At 46.2% G+C, this 13,251-nt stretch overlaps 1 protein-coding gene and 1 pseudogene across 3 annotated transcripts in view; one reads left to right on the top strand and one right to left on the bottom strand.

Moving 5' to 3' along the window:
* The window catches only part of PI4KA (phosphatidylinositol 4-kinase alpha), a 95,092-nt gene that overhangs the window by 7,876 nt on the left and 73,965 nt on the right, over positions 1–13,251 (top strand). The gene's annotated exons all lie outside the window — the stretch shown is intronic.
* On the bottom strand, positions 1,978–3,652 carry LOC309814765 (WW domain binding protein 1-like; annotated as a pseudogene). The gene has a single exon. The product of its transcript is annotated as a WW domain binding protein 1-like (transcript).

The following is a 13,251-nucleotide window of genomic DNA, read 5'->3' as shown; positions in this document are numbered from 1 at the left end:
GTGACGCTGGACTCGAGCCCAGCTCCACCCACTGTGTTTTCTTCTTCTCGTGCCTTTCGGGTTGGATGCTGCAGTGAACCCAGCCTTAAACACATGGACCAGTTCCCCACTCTGACTGGAGAAGGAATACTGAGAGGGCCAGAATCCATCCCTTCGACCAGTTAACTCAAGCAGGATTCATTTTGGTAAAACTTGATCTTGAGACACTTCAGTGAGTTGTTTGGGATAAAAACAAAAAGCAAAACAAAAAAAGGTGGCAGAAAAAGCATCTGAGGGCCGCTGGCACACTCCTGCCCACTCTCGCCACACACTAGCTATGTGCTGGACCTCAGTAGAGGGAGGTAAGCCCTACAGCACTGTGGTGGCCACCAAACCCTCCTGGCAGTTCTGCGCAAGGCTGACGTCTGGGCCACAGCCAGTCCGAGCTTGACACTGAAGATCTAGTCCAGCTTCTGTCTGAGGTTCCACCTTGACCTTCTGTCCCGAGCGGTTGTGGACACCCCCAGGGGCTGACGCTGAGGGCCAGGAGCAGCTGAGGGAGGCAGACAGGCTCAGAGCACGCTTCCGTTTACAGGGAGCAGAACACAGGCCTCTGAGTGTCCGTGGAGCAATGTGCAAATTGCAGTGATGGGTAGAGTAAAACCTCTACTTGGAGCACAGCATCTCTGGCAAATGCGGGGACTGCCGCCGACAGCACTGCTGAGTACACCCAAGTGCACAGACATTTGCTCAGTAAACAGTAAATGCGTAAAATAAGTTACCTTGAGAGGGCTGCGCCTGCTTCAAACGTGTGGGTAATGTGAGCAGAGTCGCTGCTGTTCAAAGTGTATTCACAGGAAAGCAGGGCTGGGGGCTCACACACAATGGACAGACACACACAGGTTATCCAGAAAGTCACTGTATATGGACTGCACTTTGTTCAACATGGATTTTGGTTTTGTGGACTCCAAACTCAGACACTCGTTCACCTCACAGCCTTGGATTTGTCTGTTTTGTGTGCATGTGTGTGTGCGTGTATATATATACATATATATATATATATATATATACACACATACACATATATACATGTGTGTTCATATATATACTTTCATTTCTTACCATAACATCAATGTCTACTCTGAATGTCATCGTTCAAGAGTGGGGGAAGAACCAAACTCTTCATATGAACAGAGCTGGATAGGGAATGTTAGTTTCAGCAGTTTGCTTTTTCCATTCAGATTATTCCTGTGAGAGCTCAACTGGTTTCTGAAGCCAAACTACAGTGATAAGGATCCTGTGGTCCTTCGGGATGGCTGCCTTCACCCTCCTACCTGGGCCACTTAGACACTTGACATAGGCTACAAAAATTAGTTACCCCATTCAAGGCGGGGCGGAGCAGGGAAAGGGCAAGAAAACCACAGATAACCAAGGCATTTTTTCCAAATGGTCAGTTTGAAAAAACAAACAAATAAACAAAACAACTTATTCAGAATCAAGAGAAAATACTGTGTGAGTCAGGCTGCGGGACTGCCCTTTCTCAGGACCCACAGCCCCCTCATTTGTTCGTAGAGAACAGTGAGACGGGAAGGCCAGCAGATGTGTGCTTGGGGTGGGGGAGGGTACTGATCACCTGTGGGCACAGATCAAAGGGCAGAGATGCGGAAAGCTGCACCTCTATCTGCTGCCACAGTGCAGGGCCTCCTGCTCACCCACAGAAGTTCCAGAGATAGCCCCCACCCAAGCCTGCACACAAAACATCTCCTTCTGGCTCAACTGTAGCCAGGACTTTTTGAAGGCCAAGTTGGGAAAAAGCCACAAATTTTCCTTTTCCAAAACAGAATTCTTGCCTGCCCATTGGTCAAGTTCTTATTTTCAGCTCGCTTTTGTTTTTGTTTTTTTTTTTAAAAGAGAAAAACCAAAGAGAAGGCAGGTGTAATATTCCACACTTGAATCAGTCCGCGGCCAGCCAGAACCTGCTGGGAAGGGACCCCTCCAGGATGCATCGTGCCACCTTGATCTCGTCACCTGGAATTTGAGAGCACAAGCCCTTTACCAACCCACCATGCAACCGCCGGTCAGCTCTTATCCTCCCATAGGAGGAGCCCAGTTCCTGCTCCGGAGACACTGGCAGCAAGGGGCGACAATCCCCGGACCTCTGGGGGCTTCACCCAGGGCTGAGACCTGCCCCCTCTCTTGGACTGAGATGCGGCAAGGTTCTCGTAAACTCACACCAGAACATGAATCCACTCCATCACCAAGAGTCACCTCAGGACACAGTCTCATCCCCTCCTTGGGGGCTTCTGAAACACACATCTCTCTGACCCAAGCAGGTAGTGAGACATGATGTAAAGGGGGACAGGGTGGGGTATGAGGAATGAGTCACAGGACAACTTCTTGGCCCTCCACGACACTGTGTTTCTATGGGGGGCAAGGCACCCACACCCCAAACTGTACCTGGAGATGCAGGAAAATGCAGGAGCAGAGGGGGAAAAAAAAAATAAGGAACAGTCACTTAATGCTTCTCTCATGGTTCTCCCCTACCCTGGTTGTGTCACCAAGTTCTCGGGTGTAGGCAGGGCCTGCTCTAGCTGGGGGAGCTGCTGCTCTGGGAGTTTGGGGAGTCCTGCTCGTTGATGGTGTTCAGCAGCAGGCAGGCAGGCAGCCGCGGCAGGTGGGGGTGCCCGGCTGGGCCTGCTCCTCAGAGGGCTGGCAGAGCCCTTCTCGTTGCCAGGGGGCGGCACGTGGCAGCTGTCGCAGAAGTCCAGGGGCCTGTCCAGAGCATCGTCGATGAGCACGTTGAACTCTTTGAGGTTGTCATCATGGTGGCCCCAGTTGCACACACACACTTCGATGCCCGAGTCACCTGTGAAGCCGTGATGTCTGCCGGGTGTCTTGTCTTTGCTGTCAGGGAGGGCGCTGCCCTGCTCGGAGCTATATTCTTTCAGCAGCTCCTCCTTACATTCGGAATCCTTGTCCAGGAAGGTCCCAGGGTCTACCTCCCCCAGGCCGGCCACAGAGCCGCTGGACTCCATCCCAGGGGCTTTGATGGCTGCTGGGTCTGCTGGCATGTTGGAGGGCTCAGGGTCAGCAATGCTCGGGGGTCGCATGCTGCTTCTGCTGGGCCTGACAAGGGGCTGCTCTGAGCCTCCTGGGAGCCCCTGGTGGGATTGGCGCCTGGGGGGCTGCCGCCTGTAGGGCCACACTGTGCAGGCAGCTGCTGCTGCTGGAGCTGGAAGGCACTATGGTGGGGGAGGAGTTGGAGGTCGGTTCACCACTTCCTCATAAGGAGGTAGTAAATAGTTTGGCAAAAACCTGAAATAAAATGGCAGCGCTGAGTAATTGTGGGCTTCCGGTAGGCTTTCAGGTTGATTTCAGGTTGCTGCTGTTGGGCCTGAAGGCAGTGCTTGGCTCGGCGGTGGTGACACACGCAGCAGCAGCTCAGGATGAATGATGGTCCACACGAGCCAGAACCACCGGAGTTCACAGTAGTAGTTGCAGCACTGAGACTGTTCACAGCAGCGTCCTGTGTCACAGGTGTAGCTAGCTTTGATTGTTAGTACCCACGCAGGTTTCCTTATCCTGCAGGGGTTCAGCCCTGGCTGACAGGGGGCTGGGCAGCACCTGGAGGAGCAGGTGCGCCATGCCACCCAGGAGCCTTCTCCTCTCCATCCCCCTCCCGCTCCTCCTCCAGCACCACGCTGCCACCTCCCTCCTCCTCCCTCTCCTTCTCTTCCCTCTAAATGGTATAATTGATTTACAGTGTACACCTGAAACATTGTAAATCAATTATACTTCAATTAAAAAAGTAAATGATGGGGGCTTCCCTGGTGGCGCAGTGGTTGGGAGTCCGCCTGCCCATGCAGGGGACGCGGGTTTGTGCCCCGGTCCGGGAGGATCCCACATGCCACAGAGCGGCTGGGCCCGTGAGCCATGGCCGCTGAGCCTGCGCGTCCAGAGCCTGTGCTCCGCAGCTGGAGAGGCCACAGCAGTGAGAGGCCCGCATACACACACACACACACACACACACACACACACAAAAAGTAAATGATGTTGGTGAATTTTATCTCAATTTAAAGAAAAGGTAAGTGGTATGAGGAGAGATAAAATGGGCTCCCAATTTATAGGGGGACCAGGGAAGACTTTATTTTTTTATTTTTAAAAAATATTTACTTATTTTATTTGTTTATTTTTGGCTGCATCCGGTCCTAGTTGTGGCACATGGGCTCTTCATTGTGGCACACTGACTTCTCTATCTCTAGTTGTGGTGTGCAGGTTTTCTCTAGTTGAGGCGCTCAGGCTTAGTTACCCCTCGGCATGTGGGATCTTAGTTCGCCAACCAGGGATTGAACGCACGTCCCCTGCACTGGAAGGCGGATTCTTTACCACTGGACCACCAGGGAAGTCCCTCAAGGAAGATTTTAAACAGAGCTGAAGGAGGTAGCTGATGAAGTGTGTACAAAGGAATTCTCCTAGCAGAGGATACAGCTTGTGCAAAGGCCGAGAGGTAGGAACATTTTTGACTCATTTGATGACGTTAGAGTAGGCTATAGTGGTTATAGCTTGGGGGTAGGGGTGGGCAGGACATGAGGACCCAGGACAGGTAGTGGAAATGATGGTGGACTTTATTTTAAGAGCAGTTTAACAGTTTAATAGCCTTTAGGGGATTGGTGAAGAATTTAAAATACTAGTAATAAGTAAAATAAAATGTCACGATTAGCTTGTAGATGGGAATATTTGAGACCAGTTTAAATAGATTTGTGAAAATTACATTTAGTATGAATATTAAATATTGGGTTTTTTTGTTTGTTTGTTTTTTGCGGTACGCGGGCCTCTCACTGTTGTGTCCTCTCCCGTTGTGGAGCACGGGCTCCGGATGCGCAGGCTCAGTGGCCATGGCTCATGGGCCTAGCTGCTCCGCGGCACGTGGGATCTTCCCAGACTGGGGCACGAACCCGTGTCCCCTGCATTGGTAGGCAGACTCTCAACCACTGCGCCACCAGGGAAGCCCTAAATATTGTTTTTTTAGATGTCTTTTCTCACTTAGGAAAATTGTCTGTTAGATCTTTTGGGGGGACTTATATAACTATGGGATCATAGAATATTGGACCTTTTTTCTTTTCTGTTGATAATATAAGCCTTTAAAGATGTAAATTTCCCTCTAAGTGCTGCTTTAACAACATTCCACAAATTTTAATATGTTGTGTTTTCTTTTTCATTATGTTCAAAATATTTTCTGATTTCCCATAGGATTTCTTCTTTGACTCAGAGGTATTTAGAAGTATGTTGTTTAATTTCCAAAACATGGGGGAGTTTTATAGATGTTTTTCTGATATTGATTTCTAAGTTAATTCTGTTGCAGTCAGAAAACATACTTCGTTTGATTTCAGTTCTTTTAAATTCATTGACTTGCTTTAAGAATCAGCATAAGTAAGATACATCTTCGTGAATTTTCCAATTGTACAAGAAAAGAATGTGTATTCTTCTTTTGTTGGGTGGAGTCTCCTGTAAATATCCATAAGGTCAAGTAGGTTTTTTAAGTCTTCAGTATCTTTACTGATTTTCTGTTTGTTCTATCAATTACTGAGAGAGGATTGTTGAGGTCTCCAACCATAATTGTGGATCTGTCGATTTCTCCTTTGAGTTTTGTTAGTTTTTGCTTCATGTATTTTGAAACTTGATTCTTGGGCTCATACACATTTATGATTGTTATATCCTTGTCATCAATTGACCTCTTTATAATCATGAATAGTAATATTCCTTGTTCTGAAATCTACTTTGTTATTAATATAGCCACTCCAGCTTTCTTGTTAGTGGTGTTTGCATAGTATATCTTTTTCCATCCTTTTACTTTTAGCTTCTGCCTTTACATTTAAAGTGATTTTCCTGTTGACAGCATGTAGCGTGCTTTTCCAGTCTGAAAATCTCTTCCTTGTAGTTGGAGTTCTTAGACCATTTACATTTAATGTAATTATTAATATGGTTGGATTTAAATCTACCATCTTGATATTTGTTTTCTATCTGTCTCATCTGGTTTTTGTTCTCTTTTTCTTTTCTTGCCTTCCTTTGGATTAATTCAGCATTTTTTGGTATTCCATTTTATCTCCACTTTTTTTTTTTTTTTTTTTGCTGTACGTGGGCCTCTCACTGTTGTGGCCTCTCCCGTTGCGGAGCACAGGCTCCAGGTGCGCAGGCTCAGCGGCCATGGCTCACGGGCCTAGCCACTCCGTGGCACGTGGGATCTTCCTGGACCAGGGCACGAACCCGTGTCCCCTGCATCAGCAGGCGGACTCTCATCCACTGCACCACCAGGGAAGCCCTATCTCCACTTTTGGCTTATTAACTACAGGTCTCTCTTTTTAAGTGGTTGTTCTAGGATTGAAATATGCATCTCTTTAATTTATCATAGTCTACCTTCAAATAACATTATACCACTTCACTTATAGTGTAATAACCTTATAATTGTAATTTGATCTGACCCCATTTTTTTGTGATTGCTGTCATAGATTTTTACTTCTATGTTATAAACTCCACAGTACATTATTATAATTTCTTTAAATCATCATAAAATATGAAAAATATGCATATTCATATATACAGTATTTTCAGTTCTCTTCATTTCTTTATGTAGATTGATGTTTACACTTTATGGATTTTTTTGGGTGGGGGACACACCATGAGGCATGTGGGATCTTACTTACCCGGCCAGGGATTGAAGCCGCACCCCCTGCAGTGGAAGCGTGAAGTCTTAACTACTGGACCACCAGGAAGTTCCCCTTACTTTATTGGTTTTAACATTTCTTATAGTACAGGTCTGCTAGTGTGATTAATTCTCTCAGCTTTGTCCTATTTGAAAAAGTTTTTTTTTCAGCTTCATTTCTGCTGACTATAGAATTCTAGGGTGGCAGCTGTTTTTATTTTAGCATTGGTCTATATATCTGTTCTTACCCTAGCACACTGTCTTGATTACTGTCACTTTGTAGTAAGTTTTGAAATTGGGACGAGTGAGTCCCCAAACTTTGCTCTTCCTTTTCAAGATAGCCTTGTTTGTTGTGGGTCTCTTGAATTTCCCTGTGAATTTTAGGATCAGCTTATCAATTTCTGCAAAGAAGTCACCTGGGGTTATAATAGGGATTGTGTTGAATCTGTAGGTCAATTTAGAGTATAATTGCCCTCTTAATATTAATTCTTATCATCCATGATCATGGGATATCTTTCCATTTATTTAGGTCTTTACTTTCAGTGAGGTTTTGTAGTTTCTAGAATGTAAGTTTTGTACTTCAAGGCTTTGTTAAATTTATGCCTAAGTATTTTGTTCTTTTGATGTATTGTAAATGGAATTAATTCACGACGTAAAAGTCACCATGGAATAATTTCTTAATATCATCTTCAGTCTGTTCATTGGTACTGTATAGAAATGCAGTTGATTTTTCCCTTTTTCCTTTTTTGTGGTAAAATATACATAATTTAAAATTTGCCATCTTAATCACTTTTAAGTGTACAGATCAGTGATATTAAATACATTCATAGGGACTTCCCTGGTGGCGCAGTGGTTAAGAATCCACTTGCCAGTGCAGGGGACACAGGTTCAATCCCTGCTCCGGGAAGATCCCACATGCCATGGAGCAACTAAGCCCCTGTGCCACAACTACTGAAGCCCGCATGCCTAGAGCCCATGCTCGCAATAAGAGAAGCCACTGCAATGAGAAGCCCGTGCATCACAACGAAGAGTAGCCCCTGCTCTCCACAACTAGAGAAAGCCCCCGCACAGCAACAAAGACCCAACGCAGCCATAAATAAATATAAATACATTTATTTTAAAATAAATACATTCGTAATGTTTTACTACAATCACCACGATCCATCTCTAGAACTCTTTTCATCTTGTAAAACTGAAAGTCTGATTACAGTTGATTCTTCTATATTGATCTTGTATCCTGCAACTTTGCTGAACTTATTTATTAGGTCTAATTTTTTTTTAGTGGATTCTTTAGATCAGCGGTCCCCAGCTTTTTGGCATCAGGAACCAGTTTCTTGGAAGACAATTTTTCCACAGACTGGTGTGGGGGAAAGGTATGGTTTCCAGATGATTCAAGTGCATTATGTTTATTGTGCATTTTATTTCTGTTATTATTACATTGTAATATATAGTGAAATAATTATACAACTCACCATAATGCAGAATCAGTGGGAGCCCTGAGCTTGTTTTCACTTGCCACTCACTGATAGGGTCTTGATATGAATTTTTGAGCAATTAATTTATTATGGTCTCTGTGCAGTGAAACCTCTCTGCTAATGATAACCTGTATTTGCAGCCGCTCCCCAGCACTAGCATCACCGCCTCAGCTCCACCTCAGATCATCAGGCATTAGATTCTCGTAAGGAGCGTGCAAGCTAGATCCCTCGCATGCACAGTTCACAGTGAGGTTTGTGCTCCTGTGAGAATCTAATGCTGCCACTGATCTGATAGGAGGCGGTGCTCAGGTGGTAATGCAAGTGATGGGGAGCGGCTGTAAATACAGAGGAAGCTTCGCTCGCTCCCCTGCCACTCACCTGCTGTTGTGTCACCCGGTTCTGAACTGGCCACGAACTGGTACCGGTCCATGGCCTGGGGGTGGGGTACCTCTCCTTTAGCTCATGTCATCTGCAAATAGAGATAGTTTTTCTTTTTTCTTTCCAGTCTGGATGGCTTTTATTTCATTCTCTTGTCTAATTGCCCTGACCAGACCCTCCAGCACAACACTGGGTAGAAGTGTTGAGAGTGAACATCCTTATCTTGTTCCTGATCTTGGGGGGGTAAGCTTTCCATCTTTTACTATGTACAATGTTGGCTGTGGGTTTTTCATAGATAATCTTTATCAGGTTGAGGAAGTTCCTAGTTTGTTGAGTGTTTTTTTTTTTTTTTTTTTTTTTTTTGGCCACACGGGGAGCATACAGGATCTTAGTTCCCCAACCAAGGATCGAACCTGTGCCCCCTGCCATGGAAGTGCGGAGTCTTAACCACTGGACCACCAGGGAAGTCCCTGTTGAGTGTTTTTATCATGAAGGGTGTTGAATTTTTTCACATGCTTTTTCTGCGTCTATTTCAGAGCTGGTTTTTAAACTTTGTTAGGGCAGGTCTGAAATAGCTTTTGCGACGGGTAGTTTAGCCCCACTGCTGAGGTGTGGCCCTTCAAGTTCTCCACTGAATGCTTTGTGGGTTTTTCGCTCTGGCTGGGAGTAACTCAGACTCCTCTCAGCTCTGTGAGAACCCAGGAACCATTTATCTCACAGTTCCTTGGTTGTTTTTTGCCCAACATTGTGGAGTATTACCCTACCCTGGTCTGTCTTAGTATATTCATCAAAGACTCAGGGGAACTCTTGCAGATTTGTGGAGCTTTTTTTCTGTTGAGCTCTCTCTTCTCCAGAATTCCCAGCTGCTTTTAGACTTCCAGTACTCCCATTTCTGTCTCCTCAGCTTAGTGAGACCAGCATGATCTGCTTGGGATGCGCTTCCCTTTTTGTGGTCCAGGATGCATCTTCTGGCAGAAAATCAGGGCAGCTGTAGGGCTCACCTTGTTTCCTCTCTAAGCATTTCAGTCCTGTGCTGCTTTTCCAGGGTATGAAACCAGTGGTTTCATGTATTTGTCCATCTTTCTGTTGTTTTTTGGCAGGAAGGTAAATCCAGATCCTGCTGTTCTCTCATGGCTGCAGGTGGAAGTTCTTGGCTCACCGGATTTTATTGCTAGAGCAGACATTGCAAAAATCTATCTGTTCATCCTTTTATACCTGGGAAAGCTGAGGCTTGAGGGAGATGATCTGTCAGTGTGCCAAAATTGGCATAGTTTTAAGACACAAGCATCATGTCACAATCACCTTTGTCTATCATGCTCGCTCTGAGTCACTTAGAAAATGTTGACTTATGTTCAGTGTTCTCTAAGGGGGCAGGACGTAGGAGAATGACAATTAAAAAACAGATTTAACAACAACAAAATACCACTAATACTTAAAGCATAATCTTCAGTTCTCAGGGACTTTTGTTTCTCCAGGAAGACTATTCCCAGAGGTTTCAGATAACAAAAGTTGCATACTTAAAAGTTTAATTGGCCAGCTTGTAACGCTATTATTGTAGCTTTATTTTGACCTACATACCTGACCTACACCCACTCTCATGTTGAGTTCTCATCTGTGGTGTTCTGCCCACTCATCCAGACTTGTGAGGGCATCTTATTTTCTCTAACTTGGTTCGGCATTTCCTTACTTTGGCAGTAAATTCACCTCAAGGCATCTCTCTTAACAGCCTTGGGTTATAGTACTGTCAGGGCTTCTCAAAGTCTGAGGAAGTTATCTCTGTTGCCTCCTGTGGTCTGTTCCTTACTGGCCTCCTCAGAGTGGCATGCAGAGCCAACCCCTCTGGATCCTTTTCATAAATGGGAGCGACCCTGGCCGTCTCTTTCAGATTTTGAGCTTAGTGACCTTTTATAATGACAGGCTCTTCCCCCCCCTCACCCCAAAGAAACCAAACTACTTGTTAATTTGTTGTAAACTTCTGAAGAAAATCATTCAATGTTATTTTTTCATTTTTTCTTCATTATAGCGTTCAAGCTTTATTCTGCATTAGAACTTTGACCTCTCTGTGCCTCACTTTTGTAAGCTGTAGAATGGGGATAGTTAATGGGGATGTGGTGGGCACGTGACCAGGGGGACACAGTCCCGTCTGCAGGGGACGGAAGGTAAGTACACAGGGGCTCCAAGGTAAGACATGAGAAGGGCAGGCATCTCAGCCCAGGGTTCTTGGTGGGCTCCTGAGAGGTGTGAGGGGATAGACCTGATGTCCAGCCAGAGCAGCTTGACAAGCAGGAGAGGGGGAGCTGCGTCTTAGAACGATGGGAGGGTTTTGTGGGGAGACGAGACAGGTTGAGAAATGTTGCAGACAGTGGAGACCCTGGAAGTGGCCTGGCAGAGGTCCAGGCTGGGTGTCGGTATGTGGGAGGACCTCCCTTGCCAGGCTGCACATGTGCATGGAGTTTGTGTCGGAGTTGGGGGCCAGTGGGGGTGCATGAGCGGGGCCAGTGGGGGTGCATGAGTCGGGGGACAGAAGTCAGGGGGTCTAGGGAAGTGCCTGCTGCCTGAGATCATACTTAACCCATCAGGGCCAAGTTGCCCAACCTGTGAAGCAGGATGGCACATCATCTCCTGAAAGTGGACGCTTGGCAGCCGAGGCTGCGCCCTCCCCCGGCCTCTGCCTGGGACCCTGCCTGTGACTGGGGGTCGTCAGTGGCCCTCAGGCCTGGGGCCGAGCGTCCTCTCAGTGTGGGGGTTGGGCCTGTGTGTGCTGCGTGTTTCCTTAGAGAAATTTTACCAAGGAAAGCTCAATGTCACAATCCAGTATTTCCGTGATTTTTTTGCTAATGAAGTAATTTAATCAATTTGGTTTTCGTTTACACAGAGCTGTGGAGCATTTTCAAGGCTGGTTTGTGAGGTTGAGCTTGATGTGCCTGGGCTTCCTGTCCCAGGTGGCACCGGCCTAGGTCCCCACCCAGCCACCCCCTCTCTGCAGCCACGCACCTGCATCAGGGCCAGATAGCTGCATCACCTGCTTTTTAAAAACCTTCCTACTTAGATTGAAACTCTTGGGGAAGTTATAGTTAAGTAGCAGTTGTTTTGCTGACATTAAGATGTTAGAATTAAAGAAGTTGTAGTAGGACTGCTGTATGTAAAAAACATCTACTTTGTTCAGTTGACCTAGATTTTCTTTCGGTTTTATGTTACTTTTTTGTTCTTGGATTACCCAGATTCTATCCATTGAAATATTATACACTCTTCTCTTATTTTCTGAGCTCTAAGAGTATAAGTATTATTGTCATTTTAGAAATAAGATTTGCATTAGTGGCAAAATTGTTTCTACTATTTAAAATTTTTTTCTGATTCTGCAGTTAACAGTATTCCTTACAGAAAATACAGAAAAGAGTAAAGAAGGAAATAAATATTGCCTGTAACCTGATTAATTTTTTTTTTCCTGATTAATTTTTATATCTTTCTTGATAGGCAGTCCAGGTTTTGAGTTTTGTTTACAACTCTGTGACCAACTGTATTAGTTTCCTATTGCTGTTGTAACAAATGCCCACAACCTTAGTGGCTTAGAACAGCGCAAATTTATTGTTTTATAGTTGTTTAGAAGTCTCACTGGGCTAAAATCAAATAAGAGGACTTGTCAGCACCATTTGTCACACTTAGTTCATGCTAACTACCTGGTAACTGGAGTGATGGACTGTGTTAGCTGATTGGCTTCATCCTCCCACCTTTATGACAGGAGGTGGTTTTGCAACTTGGAGCCTGAAGCCCATGGAAGTTAGGCTCCTGTCCTCCCCAGAGATGGGGAGATGGGTGCTGTCTCCCTCGATGTGTACATTCCAAAGAGATGCTCTCCAGGTCCTCGAGAAAGACATTCCTAAGTCATAAAGCTCGCAAAGTGCCAATCTAGTCTTCAAAAGAATTTATGCACAGTTCCAAGAAAGGAGGAAATCCTTCCTTTGGCAAGTTTTCTAGTGTGAGTTCTCAAAGAAAGAGAAGGAGAGGGACAGCTCTTCCCTTAACTTTCAACCGGGAGAATTAACGCCTCTTACACGACCTCATCTCTGGTCCTCACCCAGGTTGTCTGTCCCCCTCTGGAACGAGGGTAGGGCCTGGTCCGAGGTTCACTCCGCATCCACAGCGCCCAGGGCAGCGCCTCCCGCAAGTAGTGCCCAGTGAATAGTGAGTGAATGAGTTACAGGCATCCTGCTTCTGTCGACCCTCATAGGAGCCATTGAAAGGCCCTTACTGATGCACAGTGCCGTGGACTATGCCCACCACTTGCCGTGGAGCGAGTCCTGAGCCCAGGTGAGGGCTGTGCCTCCGTACCTGGCCCCACAGGGACGCTGTATAGATGGGAAGCTGAGGCTCGACGTGTCGCCTGGTGACTCTGGGTCTAACTCCAAAGTCCAAGTGCATTTCACTTCTACAGAAAAATACAGCATGATCCTTACCCTGCCCCCCCCAAAGCCTCCAGGGACAGAGGACAGGACTGAGAGCACGAGCATATAAAATCTTAGGCTTGTCTGTGTTGACATGTGGGACTGTTGAAGGGTCATCTTTTCTGTACAGTTACAGCTTTTCCATATTTAGTAATGAGGTTGGGCCAGTCCTGCCTCGTTTCTGAGTCTCACTTTGTCCTCCAGCCTTGGGGTCCCCCCCAGGTCTGTGTTGCCGGGGGTGGGGCCTGTGGGAGGGCTTCCGCAGGCCTCGGGTCAG

Source organism: Mesoplodon mirus, assembly GCF_964341445.2.
Source record: "Mesoplodon mirus genome assembly, chromosome: 13".
NCBI lineage: Eukaryota > Metazoa > Chordata > Mammalia > Artiodactyla > Ziphiidae > Mesoplodon > Mesoplodon mirus.
The sequence above is the reverse complement of the archived record's forward strand: the minus strand, read 5'-3'. Positions and strand labels throughout refer to the sequence as shown.